This window comes from Macrobrachium rosenbergii, chromosome 3 (genome assembly GCF_040412425.1).
Source record: "Macrobrachium rosenbergii isolate ZJJX-2024 chromosome 3, ASM4041242v1, whole genome shotgun sequence".
Lineage (NCBI taxonomy): Eukaryota > Metazoa > Arthropoda > Malacostraca > Decapoda > Palaemonidae > Macrobrachium > Macrobrachium rosenbergii.
The window spans coordinates 87,103,550-87,119,492 of record NC_089743.1 but is presented as its reverse complement, the minus strand read 5'-3'; the positions used below and the strand labels follow the sequence as shown (position 1 = coordinate 87,119,492).

General features: G+C 36.7%; 1 long non-coding RNA gene across 1 annotated transcript; it reads left to right on the top strand.

The window, feature by feature from the left end:
* Nucleotides 1-5,164: 5,164 nt before the first annotated feature.
* LOC136826725 (uncharacterized) lies at nt 5,165-15,425 on the top strand. The gene is made up of 6 exons (XR_010849694.1): nt 5,165-5,292; nt 6,858-6,945; nt 10,226-10,249; nt 12,105-12,131; nt 14,412-14,674; nt 15,207-15,425. It is a non-coding gene; the product is annotated as an uncharacterized lncRNA (long non-coding RNA).
* The last annotated feature ends 518 nt before the right edge of the window (nt 15,426-15,943 follow it).

Sequence of the window (15,943 nt, the reverse complement as noted above, 5' to 3'; positions counted from 1 at the left end):
GTTTTTTTTTTCTATCTATACTGAGCTGGTTACACTAATTGGCTTGCACTAATTTGGTTTCATGATGCTTTGGTGTTTTTTGTAGTGGTTTTTTTTTAGTATAAAAATCTGCATGGACAAACTCTTACTCCAGGGGAAATGTTAACAAATAAAAAAAAACTGGGGACCCAGAAGTACTTAAGGCATTATTTTGTGAAGATATTAGCCTTATCTCTAAGGTAGGAAGCTTGAAGATGATTAAACCTGTCTGGTTGAATTTCATTTCTGGAGTTGGGAAAAACAAGGTGTGAGATCTGGCAAGTCAATATACTAGTACATTAATTTCTAGCAGAATATTTTTACATGAAAGATTACTTAATGGTGGGGGTGGCAATCCATCGACCTGATGGCAAAAGAACCTGCTGAAATTCCTCTAGGATTAACCAACTACAGAGTTTGTCATCCACCCCCACCCAAGAATTGAGGCAAAATGTCTTTTTAAACCCCTGTCCACACTGGCGGGCACTGCCCGACGGGCAAACACTGCTCCCGTAACCCGTTCCACTATACTGACCTATTGAGTATGGAGCCAGAACGATGCGATTGTCTGGTAACACTGCTTCGGAAGCAAGAGAAAATACGAGGAGCTGGAAGTGCCCGACGGGCATGCCCACTACTGTGGACTAGGCCATTATTAAGTAATAATGTCTTGAGTGAACAGATCGGAAAATACTATAATTTCTCCAATGGCTTGACTTGCATGTGTATCTCTTAACAAAACTTGTTGCGTTAGTGCAGAATGTTGGATATGTAACTGGAAAGACAAATATCTAATGATGCCAGTTAAATTGGCACTATTTTAAATATATTTTAAGAGGCTAGGGTGAGGGGATCAAAGGATATGGGCTTGCTATACTTAAAAAAAAAATAGTACATTTTTCATTAGTAGGGAAACTGAGGCAGAAAATCCAGGTCTTTCCTTTAAATTACTCGAACGATAAAGTTTGGTTTGGCCAGATCTCCCTAAAATCAAGGACGTGAGTGGCGTCGTCTTGATTAAATGTTACGGCATGTCTAGACGAGGCGGGCCTGCATGTCAATAACGTGTAAACCAGCGAAATTGCCTTGCCCGTGTTAGGCGAAATCACCAATCGGTGCCCGGTGATTTGAGGCTAGTACTGGAGGGCCCATAGAATAAAAAAAATAGACTATATTATCATAGATCTTTTTAAAGTATACAAGTAAATAAAGCAAAGCCAAGCGAAGCCTATAGATTAGTTAACAGGATCTTAGAAAAATAAGCAAATTAACGTTAGCAAATGCCTTATCAATTTGAATATATAAATACAAAATATAGCATGTGATTTTTTGGAATTAATTTGCATCTGATCAAAAGCATTGTACCCAAATTAGAGTAAGATATTTTTTTTGTTTTAACTGACTGGAGAAACAGAGCTGAAGAACCCTAGAAGCAGAGAGACTAAGAACTCCAATATATTTTTTCCCTTTATATATTCCTCTGAGTTTTTTTTTTTTTGTTGAAAAAAAAATACTGACCCTGGAGAAACAGGAGCTGAAAAACTCCATTATATTATTTTCCCCATTTATATATCTCTAAGTAGGTGCTTTACCTGTCAATGAAATTCAGTTTTGGTTTTATACACAGAATATTTCTTGCATGCAAGCGTTTATAGTATGAATGAACGGTTATAATTGTGTATAAACATATGTACAAATATACATATTTCTTATAGTTTTCAGTAATCTCAAGATTGCGACTGAATGACAAATATTTTTGGACTGATCTTCTTCCTAGACATATGACTTCTACCAAGGCAAGAAAGACGTAACACGTAAAAGTATTCCTGTTTAATTCGGCCTTGGATCAGCCATGTTTTTTTTTTTTAAGTCGTTTGCCGAAATGTCTACTGTTTTTAAGAAATAAAAGATAAAGCTGAAGCTGTTCCTTTGGCAATATTGGTTCATACGAATTCCAGTCTGTCGTCTCTCTCTCTCTCTCTCTCACATAGATCGTTTGTTATTGTTACTCAATTTCTGTTCGAATTCCCGTTCATTTCTCTCTCTCTCTCAGCTGCTAGAAATCTCAGCGTTGCCTCCAATCGAGGCTCAGCTGTTGCGCTGTGTCGCTGCAGCAAACAGTTCTTTTGAAACCTTTTGAGTTATTTTGAAAAGTTGGATAGTGAAAGACACTCGTATATAGCGGGACTCTCGTCATCTGTCTTACCGATCATCTTTTGTATTGTCATCTAAAAATTTATAACACTTTTAGTGTTCTGTAAACGAAAACTATTGAGATGGCTATTTGTCTGTCCGTCCGCACTTTTTTCTGTCCGCCCTCAGGTCTTAAAAACCACTGAGGCTAGAGGGCTCCAGTTTGGTAAGTTGATCATCCACCCTCCAATCATCAAATGTACCAAATTGCAGCCCTCTAGCCTCAGTAGTTTTTATTTTATTTAAGGTTAAATTTAACCATGATTGTGGGTCTAGCACCACTGCAGGTGTCGATAACACAGGCCACCACCGGGCCGTGGCTGAGGGTTTCATGGGCCGCGGCTGAGAGTTTCATGGGCCGTGGCTGAGAGTTTCATACAGCATTATACGCTATACAGAAAACTCGATTGCTTTGAGGTTTTCCTAATGTTACACCTCACAACCTTCTTACTCTCAATATCCATTTCAGCGCTGAATGACCTCATAGGTCCCAGCGCACGGCCTTAGGGAGTCTGGCCTGCAATGAACGAATTTGTTTTTCAGTGTCTCAACAGACTGACTGAATTCTGTAAACTGGCGTCTCAGCCACTGTGGTCTTCGATTCACCAACAGTTAATTCGGACATAAAGAAAAAATGGATATTTCTAAGAAATTCACCTTCGCCGAATTTAAGAATTAAACTTGTTTTATTTACAAAAATATGCAAAGAGAAAGATATAATAAGGAAATAAGAGGAAAAGGAACAGAAAATATGGAGATTCGTAGAAATAGACGAGAGAGAGAAAGAGAGAGAGATGAAGGATGAGTTGAAATGGAATAGCAAATATGGATTCGTAGAGAGAGAGAGAGAGAGAGAGAGAGAGAGAGAGAGAGAGAGATGAAGGATGAGTTGAAATGGAATAGCAAATATGGAGATACGTAGAGAGAGAGAGAGAGAGAGAGAGAGAGAGAGAGAGAGAGAGAGAGAGAGAGAGGATGAGTTGAAATGGAATAGAAAATATGGAGATTCATAGAAATAGACGAGAGAAAGAGAGAGAGATGAGTTGAAATGGAATAGAAAATATGGAGATTCGTAGAGAGAGAGAGAGAGAAAGAGAGAGAGATGAGTTGAAGTGGAATAGAAAATATGGAGATTCATAGAAATAGACGAGAGAAAGAGAGAGAGATGAGTTGAAATGGAATAGAAAATATGGAGATTCATAGGAACAGAAGAGAGAGAGAGAGAGAGAGAGAGAGAGAGAGAGAGAGAGAGAGAGAGAGAGAGAGAGAGAGAGAGAGATGGAGGATGAGTTAAAATGGAATAGAAAATATGGAATATCGTAGAAATAGAAGAGAGAGAGAGAGAGAGAGAGAGAGAGAGAGAGAGAGAGAGAGAGAGAGAGAGAGAGAGGATGAGTTAATCTCGGCCCTTACGCATACTGCGCAAGAACTGTAGTCATGTCCAGCAACGCGATAACGTAAGCAGTTTACGATTCACGATTTTCGACGTTGTGACGGAAGGCGCTAACGATGGCCCAGCTGAGGAGATAACGGCCGTAACATTTGACTTATCTAAATTTCAGGATACAGATCAAGCTGTCGCCTCTGGACAGCTAAAGCGAGACAGGATGTAACAGGCAACTGAACTGCAGGATCAGAATGGGCCAAAGTTATTGATAATTATTATTATTTATTATTTCTAAAAACATAACAGACACCTTACACGTCTCGAACTGTCGACCTAACCGCTCAACTCTCCTCGCTGCTGGGAGAAAAGGGAGCTGGTGATTTGGTACGATACATTGCACATTCGCTACCGGGGTCTAAGCGATGTCAGGCAGGGCAGCCGATCGAGACTTACAGTCTACCCCAACGCCAATTTCAAAGTCCTTCAAAGAAGGCATCGTGCTTACCCCATACAAAAATGGGAAGAGGCACGTTAAAAGAAGAAGAAGAAGAAGAAGAAGAAGAAGAAGATTATTATTTATTATTATTCAGAAGATTAAACATTATTCATGTTGAACAAGCCCACAAGGGCCACTTTCATTAGAAAGGAGTAACAGAAGGTAATGGGATTGTTACAGAAAGAAATCAGCCATACACCTTCACTTCTGCGGTTTCTACTTATCACGACAATTATGTGTGGAATTATTCATACAGTTACTGATTTTTCTTGATTTATTTGTTGTTCTTTTCAAGTTTTTTTTTTTTTTTGCTATACTTACGAATATTTCATATGGTGACAGCATGACTTGTAAATCGATGGTTTTTCAGATTTGGCAGTTGTGGAGGGAAAATCAAAGAAAAGCTAACTTTGTCAACAGCTGAAATGATTTCGAATATCAACTGCCTTGCAGGAAAGGCGCTAGACCAACCATCATCCAACAATATATGTTTTAGGACTGTTTTTTTGTGAATAAATTACAACAAACAACACATATACATGTATACATAAATACACATATATGCACATATATATAATATAAATATATATATATATATATATATATATATATATACAGTATATAAATATATTTATATATAAATATATATAAATATATATTTATATATATATATACATATATATAAATATATATATATATATATATATATACATATATATAAATGTATATGTATAAGTATAAATATATATAAATATATATATATATATATATATATATATATATATATATATATATATATATATATATATATATATATATATATAGAGAGAGAGAGAGAGAGAGAGAGAGAGAGAGAGAGAGAGAGAGAGAGAGAATCATTGCTTATTGTTTCATCTCATTTTCAGACTGATAAATGTTCAGAACAGGGGACTACTGACAACCATCTCTCTAAACCTGCGAAAACTTTGATGTGACAGCTACCATAACTATACTCTTCTTGTAACAAATATATCAGATACCGTGAGATACTGAAATTGTAAAACCCTGTTTTGTTATACGTGACGTTACATCCTGTAGCGACGAAGTTATATCCTGTAGTGAAGAGGTTAAAAAGCTTTCGCGACGGTGCGTACCCACAGTCAAAGAGGAGTCGTCATCGTGAGCACGTTAGACACAACCACCCTCTACTTCACCTGAGGTGAGTTTTGCTTTGGTTAGTACGTTGTTAACAGACGTTCCTAATATCACGTTTTCTTTTCCTTTGAATTTTCTTCCATGCTCGTCACATTTTGTTTTTATAGATTAGTACAAAATGGTGTTCAGACTGTATGCTCAAAATGCAGATAACGCTTCATCCAGAAATTTAAGCAGGATAGGTCTATTGACAAATTTAACGAAAATGTAGTGCACTGATTCTTTCCCATGTTCGACGTTATATTTGAACCCACAATCTATAAGTCAAGAGTAATCTTGCATGTCTCCCTTGCAATAGTCTCGCAAAAAAAAAAACTAACTTCCCTTCCATCAAAATAACTATGTTAACTCCAAATGAAAGGTCTACAGACGTACAGTATAGCAATTGGTGGAAGCTTTCACGAAAAAGTGGCTCTTTTTCATTTTAGAAAGGACATCTTAATCATCAACAACGATAATAATAACGAAATCGTTTAAAGGAATAAGTACAAAGAGGATATTTCTTATTTCTTCTTTTGCGCAGACGCAAAATAACTAATATCGTGCGAATAAAAGAAATGAGATCATTCCGGTAGAAAAGGGGAGGAACGCATCTCCATCGCTGTGTGTAATTGGTTCTTTATAGTGAATGCTGACTGACGCAGCTGTTCTAATAAGTAACTGGTTGGTACTCTATAGTGAATGCTGCTGAGGCAGCTGTTCTAATAAGTAATTGGTTGGTTCTTTATAGTGAATGCTGACTGGTGCAGCCGTTCTAATAAATTATTTGAACTTGAAGAACCAATCGCTTCAAAATCATTACAATGACCCCTTGCCTTTCCGGGGAAAGTTATGACCGCAGTAATCTTGACTGGGTATGGTTTTCTAGCGAGTTACCTTTCGAGCTGACCTGCCAGAGTGTTCAGTTATGATTCCTTGCTAGGTAGGTGGCATATAAACAAATAACATAGAACAGGACTGATACAGTCTTTCCGTGGCTAAGTAGGCTTTGTGGAGTAATGGTACTGGAAAATAATTTAAAGTCCCCTTAAAGATGAAGCCTACTGGAAGTTTCGAGAAAGTTTGGTCACCCTTTAGGAATTGAGGACACAGTAAGTTGATGGAAGGCGTGTTTCATTCAAATGTTTTGAACTGAATGAGGAGAGGGAGGTTGGAACGAAGACGGAATGATGAGTTGGATGGGATGTCCTCATTATCCTGCAAGTTGGAAAGTGAGTGCAAAATGAAGGTGCTTGCTGCAGTGTGTGTAGTGTGTACTGGAGGGTAGTGTAGCCTAAACGTGCCATTAACGAACCTTCTGCATATGTGTACAGTAGTTACTGCTGATCTTGACGGACGTTTTCACACTGTGGTTCATTCAAGAAAACACCTGACAGAGAATAAGCGTGTCAATGACTGTTGTCTTTTTCACTAAAGCCAGCCGGTCGAATTGCAGGGAAACAGCTTAATAGTAAAACACACACACACAACATATATATATATATATATATATATATATATATATATATATATATATATATATATATATATATATAAATTTATATATTCATAAGGCTTTCCTTTTTCCAGAGTATACCAGAGGATTTAACAATGGACGTAATTCCGGGGGACCCTAAAGGCTATGCTAACGTAAAGGGTGTCGATGGTAAAAGCGGAGGTAAGTGTTAGTGTTCAGAAATGTTTAACTGACAGGTTCAGGGTATATCAGATTATGGTGTTCATTTACACGAAGATGAAGGGACATTGGCTTGAAATTCAAGCTACGGTATTTGCTTTCATTTAGTGGCAGCTTCTTTCTATGATCAAACAATCGAAAGTCATGACCAACCTCATTTTAGTATTCGTGCACATCTGGAGGATAAAGAAAACGTCTTCGCGTCTTCCCCTTATTAGTGGTGTGACGTCTTATTTTACCGTCAGCAAAAATATACTTTTCTTATAAAAATCACTGTTCACAACCACGAGCTAAGTCCACAATTAGTAGAATAGCTCCCAAACAATATCCAAAGCGCAAAAATCAATTCATGGGGGAAAAGGAAACACCACAAAAAAATCTTAAAATTTAATACAAAGCATCAAGACAGAAGTTATTCCTGAATCTCGGAATAGGCCTACATAAATTAACGAAATTCAATCACCCTTAAATACTTACATGAAAACAACACACTTACCAAATTAAAAGTAGCGTAGCAAAAACACATAGGCTATCCAAAAAGAGAAGGGGGTTCAGTCAGGAGAAGGTATACGGAAAGTGAGGATAACCTGTCAATTACAGACTAATTAAGCGAACCTAACGGTGGTTGTCTTTCTCCGAAACCCAGGAGTTGCAGTCGCGATCTCTTGAACCATATTAATTAAGCCTCTGCACCCAGAGACAAGAGTGAGGTGGCGAGATGGTATATATTTATATAGGGTATTCCACAGGACCCACACAACAGCGATCCTACGTCCACCAGGATGACCCTCGAAAAAGAAAAAAAAAACCGGGACGTCCTAAGTCAGACCTAGGCCTAGGTCCTGGCAATGATCGCCCAAATAATCCAAAAGTATTAATTGCTTGTACCTTGGCTAAGCGAGAGCCCCACGACATTTACTGAACCGAGGGTGAAGTAGAATGAAGAACAATCCTTCAAGGGTATTAGTATATCCAAACAGGCGTTTGAAGCAAATTCAATAATCACCAGGAGTAACGAGCCTCTAAGGTCAGCTGACTTGTATTCCTGAAAACATCTCCGACCAAGCCACAACTCACAGATATATGAAAAAAGACATTAGTGACAATCACCAAACAATCAAACCACCAGGGAGAAGGAAAGCAGACTAATTGAACAGTACAAAGTTTTAACATAACATCGACAACGTCATCAACGTTGTATATAAACAATAAATCACAACAAAGGATTAGGAATGAGTACAACAAAGGGTCAACCAAGGTGGGTTAAATATCAAAGAAAGTGCAGTAGGGGAGACTGAGATGGCACGGACACCTACTGAGAAGGGAGGAAGACCATATTGGAGGGGATGCTATGGAGATGGAGAAGGAAGTGCAGGGTAGAAGTAAACGAGGAAGACCAAGAAAGAGAGAACGATAGACTGTGTGAGTGAGAACTTGCGGCAAAGAGGACTGGACGAAGCAGAAGCTCACCACCGAGGTAGCAAACGGCTCATCCAAAACTGCCACCCCTCATAGAAACGAGACTAAGAAGAGACGGAGAAATGGAATGTTTCTTAGCGAGTTATTGTAATTCCGTCATACAAGACGCCCCTCAGTTTCATGTCCCATATTCTCAAAAAAATTCATTGCCCTTTTCCTTCATCTAGATCTCACTACTGTAGGGTATAGAAAAGGGACTAGGCTGAGAAGACGTGAAATATTTCTTTGCGGGTTATGGTAGTTTCCGGCACACAAGACGCCCCTCAGTTTCATGCCCATAATTCTCCCCTACTGTAGGTTGTTTAGAAGCATCTTTTGCTTCCCTGTATATTCAAATATTTTCAAATATTGACCTGTAGGCGGTATAGTTCGGTATGTTGTGGGTTTACTCTTCTGAATAGTATGTACTTTTCCTGGTTATAGTAAATGCCTGTTTTTCAATAGCTTAAAATAACTCTATCTCTCTCTCTTACTCTCATGCACAAACACAGTACTTGTAATAACGACGCGACGCTGTGATATTAGGCATATTATTGTACAGCAAACTTGTTATTCATGTGAAAAGGTCTATGGAAATTTATCTTACGCCTTGCAGCTCCTGAGATTCTTGAGGATTCTGAATGTGATATTTGGCGGTGTTCTAGAGAATGATTTTTCACCATTTTTTTTATCCGTGATGTATTTCAGAACAGGAAATATAAGCGTGATCATTATACATGGTTTACATAAATTGCTTTGTTCTGTGATTGCCTGGCACTATTCAGTCTTGTGTAACAGCTCGTCACATTATATATAGCATTTCACTCACAGAGCTAACAAATTTTTTTCCAGCTAAATAAGGTATTGAAGGGCATTGAGGGACCGAGCAGAATGACGGTTATTTCGAATGGGCAAAAGAGAACTGGTGCTTGTGTTGCCTTCGATGTAGTTACTGGTAGATTTACTAATGAATAAAGTAACATGAAATCATTTATGCAAGGTAGTTGCTCATAGCCTGTTTTCGCTGCTGGCAACCTAACCCATCCTAACACAACAGTCTGGGACACTTTTGTCATGTTTTACCACTCTGACGCACCTCGCGTGAGCACTTGTAGGTATTACTCAAGGATCTTTGCGGCGTCCCTTCGGCCCGTAGCTGCAACCTCTTTTCATTCCTTTTTACTGTATCTTCGTTCATATTTTCTTCCTTCCTTCTGACTTTCCACTCTCTGTAACAATTGTTTCATAGTGCAACTGAGAGGTTTTCCTCCCGTCACACCTTTCAAACCTTTGTCAATTTCCCTTTCAGCGCTGAGTGACCTCATAGGTCCCAGCGCTCGGCCTAAATTTAATATTATATTCTATTACCGCTTTGAAAAGACAATGACATCTGTGGAAACGTGAAGCCTAGCCAATTAAGTGGACGCAATCTGCTAGCTTTTAAGAGTAATGTCCACCTTTTATCTAAAAGGTTCAGACTTGTAATGCATAATAGCATTTCAATAATATTAACCTAGATATAAATCACCAGGTTACTGTTGATACAGAAAACTTTTGATCGAACCCAATCAAGAACAGTTAAAGAGTCTTGTCATATAAGAATGTGTAAGTGTGATAAAGCTTTGAAAAGTACAGCCTCTTCTAGTCTGAGAGAGGTTTGTGATGTGATCCTCTCGTAAAATATGCAGTGATGCAGTTGTCAAAGAGGTATCATTTTGTATTTTCCTATTCACTGATGGAATTTTTTTTTTTACCACCTTGAATATCACTATATTTATATATTTGTTTTACTTTTTTTCCACAGGAAGAACGAAAGGAAAACTTCATGGTATGTAAAACTACAGATAAGTAAGAAAGTAACTCATGTATATTCTAATATTTTTTTCGACATAAAGCTATTTACTCTAACACGGGTCTACGCCAGAAAAAGAATACCGCAGTAGTCTCTGCAACATTCATAACAGCCCCCTCTCTCTCTCTCTCTCTCTCTCTCTCTCTCTCTCTCTCTCTATATATATATATATATATATATATATATATATATATATATATATATGTGTGTGTGTGTGCGTGTGTATTATGCCTCTGTAACCTTACAAGTTCCTTTACTTTTATTCCTGGATCATTAACATCTAAGTAGTCTGTCAAGTTCATGAACTTTGTTTGGGCCTCTGTATCTTGTCCAGTTCTTTTGTTATTTTCTTTAGCTAATCAGTGCTCCGTTAACCTGTAAAGTTTGATCACATTAATTCCTTAACCATTCAGTGCCTCTGTAACCTGTCTAGTTCTGTAACATTCATTCCTGAAATGATAAGTGCTTCTGTAACACGTCCAATTTTTCACATCTATTCTTGAACAGCTTGTCAAGCCCTTTTATTTCCATTCCTTAACCACTCACTGCCTCTGTAACCCGTCCAGTCCGATTTATTCCATTCTTGGGTCATTCAGTGCCCCTTCACCTGAGTTTTCAGTGCCTATTTAATCTGTATTGTCGTGTTTATTCCTTGGCCATTTAGTGACTTTGTTACTGGTCCTGTGCTTCTTTAACCTGTTCTAGCTCGATGACTTTCATACCATGACCATTCAGTGCAATGTTTTGATATTCTTTCTGACACTTGTAATAGTGTGCAATGTTTTAATATTCTTTCTGAAACTTCTGTTACTGTACGTTTTAATATACTTTCTGACAGTTCTATTACTGTATAGTGTTTTAATATTCTTTCTAACACTTCTATTACTGTACAATGTTTTAATATTCTTTCTAACACTTCTATTACTGTACAATATTTTGATATTTTTCTGACACTTCTGTTACTGTACAATGTTTTAATATTCTTTCTGACACTTCTGTTACTGTACAATGTTTTAATATTCTTTCTGACACTTCTATTAGTGTACAATGTTTTAATATTATTTCTGACACTTCTGTTACTGTACAATGTTTTAATATTCTTTCTGACACTTCTGTTACTGTACAATGTTTTAATATTCTTGTAGAACAGTCATTTTCATTGCTGGAGAGTTAAATGACATTAAAACTTTATAAGTTGGTAGTTTCAAGTTTCAAACTGCTTTTTTTACCAGTCACTTTAATTATCGGCCAGTTAAGTTGTCTTCTGTAACTCCCGAAATTCAGTCACGTTTACTTCTCGACAGGTAAAATTCTGTGCACGTTTTCATATTGTCACTTTCTTATCTTACGGTTGAATGTTTTTAAAACCATTTATGTCTCAGCAAGTCTCTTTTCTGATTAATTGAAAGCTCTTATAACCCGTTCACTTCAATTTGTTTTATGCTTGGAAAATTAAATGATTTTAAATATTTCAGAATTCATTAACTACCATATCTGGGAGACTTGATAATCTCATAAATCCAGTCCTTTCCAATCTTGTGTAATTTAGTGCTTAGAATCTTTTCAAATCAACAATTTTCACTTCCAGACAATTAGATGCTCTACGAGTATATCAAATTCTTTCATGTTCATTCTTGGACGATAAAGAATGATTTACCGTTTAATTCATTAGTTTTATTTCTGAATGATTAGAAATGTTTATAATTTGTTCCGTTTAATCACTTTTATTTTTAGGCCCTTAAGTTCCTCATATATTTGCATTTACGTCAGTCATATTAATCACCATTTGATTATAACTAATCACATTCTGCAATGTCTTTTTTCTTGACAGCCGATGGACTTGGCAGCAGTTTCGAAGGTATGGTAACGTTCTGCAAACGTAGTATCATCGCTACTGCACTATTTGCTTTACCAATTGTCCAAGGAAACCTGTTTTATTTTTTGCTTGCTGACGATTGCTGCCTTTGCATTCTCTCATTAATCTAGACAGCAATTTTGTTAGCTGGCAAAGTGTTTGAAGCTTATCAGCGTCATCAGACTTGCAATTCACTTTAGGTTGTTGGTTAAACTGTCTGAAAATCTCAAATTATTTGCTCTTTCGTTAGCCAGCAACAAATTACCAATATCCATTTTTTAAGCGTCAAGGAAGTTAGCATCAACCATTTTGAAAGTGTAAAAACGCTATCATTTGAATGAGAGTTACACAGGGCAGTTAATTTATGAAAAAAAATACAGAAAAGCTAAATTTAAAAAAGCGAATCTTTTGCCATTTTCGTCAGGGAATTGAAGTTTTATTTTTCAGTCTGTTAAAGTAGTCAGACTTTAATTTTTAGTCAGCATTTATGTCCTCACTATCAGACATAAATGTTTCTGAGTCCTAATCTAACCTAGCTGATTCTTAAAGATAATCTAACCTAGCTGATTCTTAAAGATAATCTAACCTAGCTGATTCTTAAAGATCTTTCTCCTGTGTATTTCATTTCCTTGATTCTGAATCGAGATTTGAGATACCGTGTCCCAACCTACAGCGTGCATGCTATTTCCCAGTTGCCTTTTGAGTAAATTCAGGGTAATCTTAATAACGCCCGGTAAATATTTTGCGTAATATTATCTCAACAATTTGGTGTGATATGATCCAAGTCATTAAGCATGGAATTATTTACTGATAAGGTCTACCCCAAAGCCAAATCAAAAAGTCCTTCAAAAGAAGGCATCGTGCTTACCCCATACAAAAATGGGAAAAAACTGCGTTAAAGAAGAAAGAAGAAGAAGATTTTCTTTATCAATCCTCAGGGAGCTATTATGTCAACTGCACGATGCAAGATCGCCAGTTATTATCCTTTCAGCCATTTGGTTTTTGGTCTGCGTCCTGATAAATCTATTTGAATACAATCTTACTTTCTTAAAGTTTAAAGGCAATGGAAAAATAGGTTATAGGTCGAGGAAAGCAGGAACAGAAAGTGAATTGCAAAGCCAAGCTTAAGAGGAAAATGAACCGTTGCACTACCATTGTCTAATTGTCTTCATCACCAAACATTTCCCATAAATATTATTCATATTCTAATAATCACTGAATCTTTCAAGGCAGCGAGGGCAAGCTATCATTACTGATTCATATTAAGCTAGTTTTATTTCGCCACTCGATCTTGATGATGCATTACGTAAAAATTTAACTCTTTCACAACACTGGCTGAGGGCAAACGCATCCGCTATGAGAAATGAAGACGAACATTATTTCAAAAATATTGTCAGTGAGAATATCTCCAACTGTGAACTTGCAAATTCTGCAGCCAGAATGAAATTACGATACAAATAATGACCTTGTATATTTTCTAATCACTTCAAGAGCTCTGTTCTAGCGTTAATAAATTTTTGGGTAATCTGAATATTCATTATTATATATATGAACTTTATATATAAATATATATATATATATATATATATATATATATATATATATATATATATATATATATATATATGGATATATAATATATCATATATATATAATATATATAATACAGTATATATAATCAGAAAATAGCTCACTGTGTATATATATATATGTGTATATATATATATATATATATATATATATATATATATATATATATATACACAGTCATGATTTCTGCGGCTATTTTCTGTTATTAAATATATATATATATATATACATATATAATATATATATAATAATATGTATATATATATATATATATATATATATATATATATATATATAATATATATATGTATGTATATATCCATCAGAAAGTATCGCCTCCTACAAATTATGTTGGTAGATTTAATATTGTTCTTACATTATCTAAGGTACTACTATAGATGTACATCCAATTGCATTCATGACTTAAAGTAAAGATATTACAAAACACGGAACGTTAGATGGTGTTCCTGACTCCCTAAAGAACTCGAGCACATAGAAAAAATAAAAGTTAAGAGATGCTAGCATGATAAAAAAAAAAAAAATAAGCGATATTAGGTCGTTTTCACTTGTGGAAACAGAATAGGAAAGGAAATGCGGAAAGGTGACGGAGCATTTCCCCAAATCTCCTGCCTCCTTTACAATCGACAAGTCTCAGATTCAGCGACAGTTTGACAAAGACGGCTTCTCTTGCAGACAATTACCCAAAGTTTTGCGTCAGGCAGTTCTGAGACGATCTGAGGAGGACAGGAGAAGTCAGCGATTCAGTGGAAGCCGGAGGCCGAAGGGGGCAAGTTCGAGGTCAGAGATTTCGGAAAGCTGTCCAAACTTTGGGACGAGAGCGAGGAGAAGGCTGGGCTGCAGAGGGAGGAGGCGGAGGAGTCTGGAGAAGCATCGGGGCCTTCGGCAGATGAGAAGGGCAAGGGGGCGGACCCGTGCGGCTTGGAGGAAGTGGTCAGGTGAGGTCGTCTTTCATGCTTGGGGCACCTTTTTACCGTGGCTGAAGGGTAGTCGTGTACATATTAGGAAAAATTGCAGTCATTGATTGACAGATATATTTATATCAATGCATGGTAATACATTTTGAAGTTGTGTGTATATATATATATGTGTGTGTGTGTGTGTATATATATACAGTATAAGTATAAATATATATATATATATATATATATATATATATATATATATATATATATATATATATATATATACTGTATATGTGTGTGTTTGTGTGTGTGTAAATGTAATAACACAATGTCTTCTAACTTCTCGAGTTCTTCACACCTTGGGATAGGCTTGTCACTGATAAGTCTGAGAACCAAACAGAAGAATATGAAGAAATTCTGACGTCCGTAGCATTACATTGAGGATATTGCATTTACATACGTAACTGGTGAAAAGTGACCAGTAGATTCTGTGTATGTATATATACACATACATATGTGTATGTGCGTTCACGTTTTAATTCGCCCTTGATAATGACTTTTACAGGAGCGCCTGCGAAAATGGAGTTCTGCAAAAAGTTGCCGACGAGGGAGAGCACGTCTACATTTTTGGAGCGGACTTGGCTTCTTAGAATTGCTACTGAAATCTTCATGTTCCTTTAGCCAGCAATGATACAACTAATTTTGATTCACCGAAGTTTTGAGTTCAGTATTCAAAGGTTATCAATTTTGTAACTTCGAGAATAATAAAGATCAACAGAGCCTTCGTTTACTTATTATTTTACGATTTAAAAGGATCTAATTCTGACCGTATAGTCACGAGAGGTAAGAGATCTTACCAGACTTCAAAACAACCCAGTCTTCAGCGACGTGGGAGATTAATTTTCAAAATTAGAGGCTGTTGGCACTGGCAACCTATTGCCTAGCTACGGCGGGGGGTCTCCAAACTAAAAGCAGATGGCCAAATCCGGCTCACAGCGCGATTTTATAGCTTCAGCCGCAGCTGGAAATGTCTTTCAGCGATAAAACTATTTTCCTGCGGTTTTTTTTTTTTTCAACAACGCGGTCGGGCAAATGACGTCACTTCCTGCGCGTTGCGCTTCATCATTCCCCTTAATGTTGGGAGAAAAACTCTCTATCACGATAATTCATAAATGTTCTAAAGGGTCCACAGTAATATAATTGTTAAGGCTCATGTAAAATTTCTAAGCTTTCAGACCTTACTCAGGAGTTTCAGATGAATTGGAGTGGGGTTAAGCTTTATAAATTTACACGAACACTAAC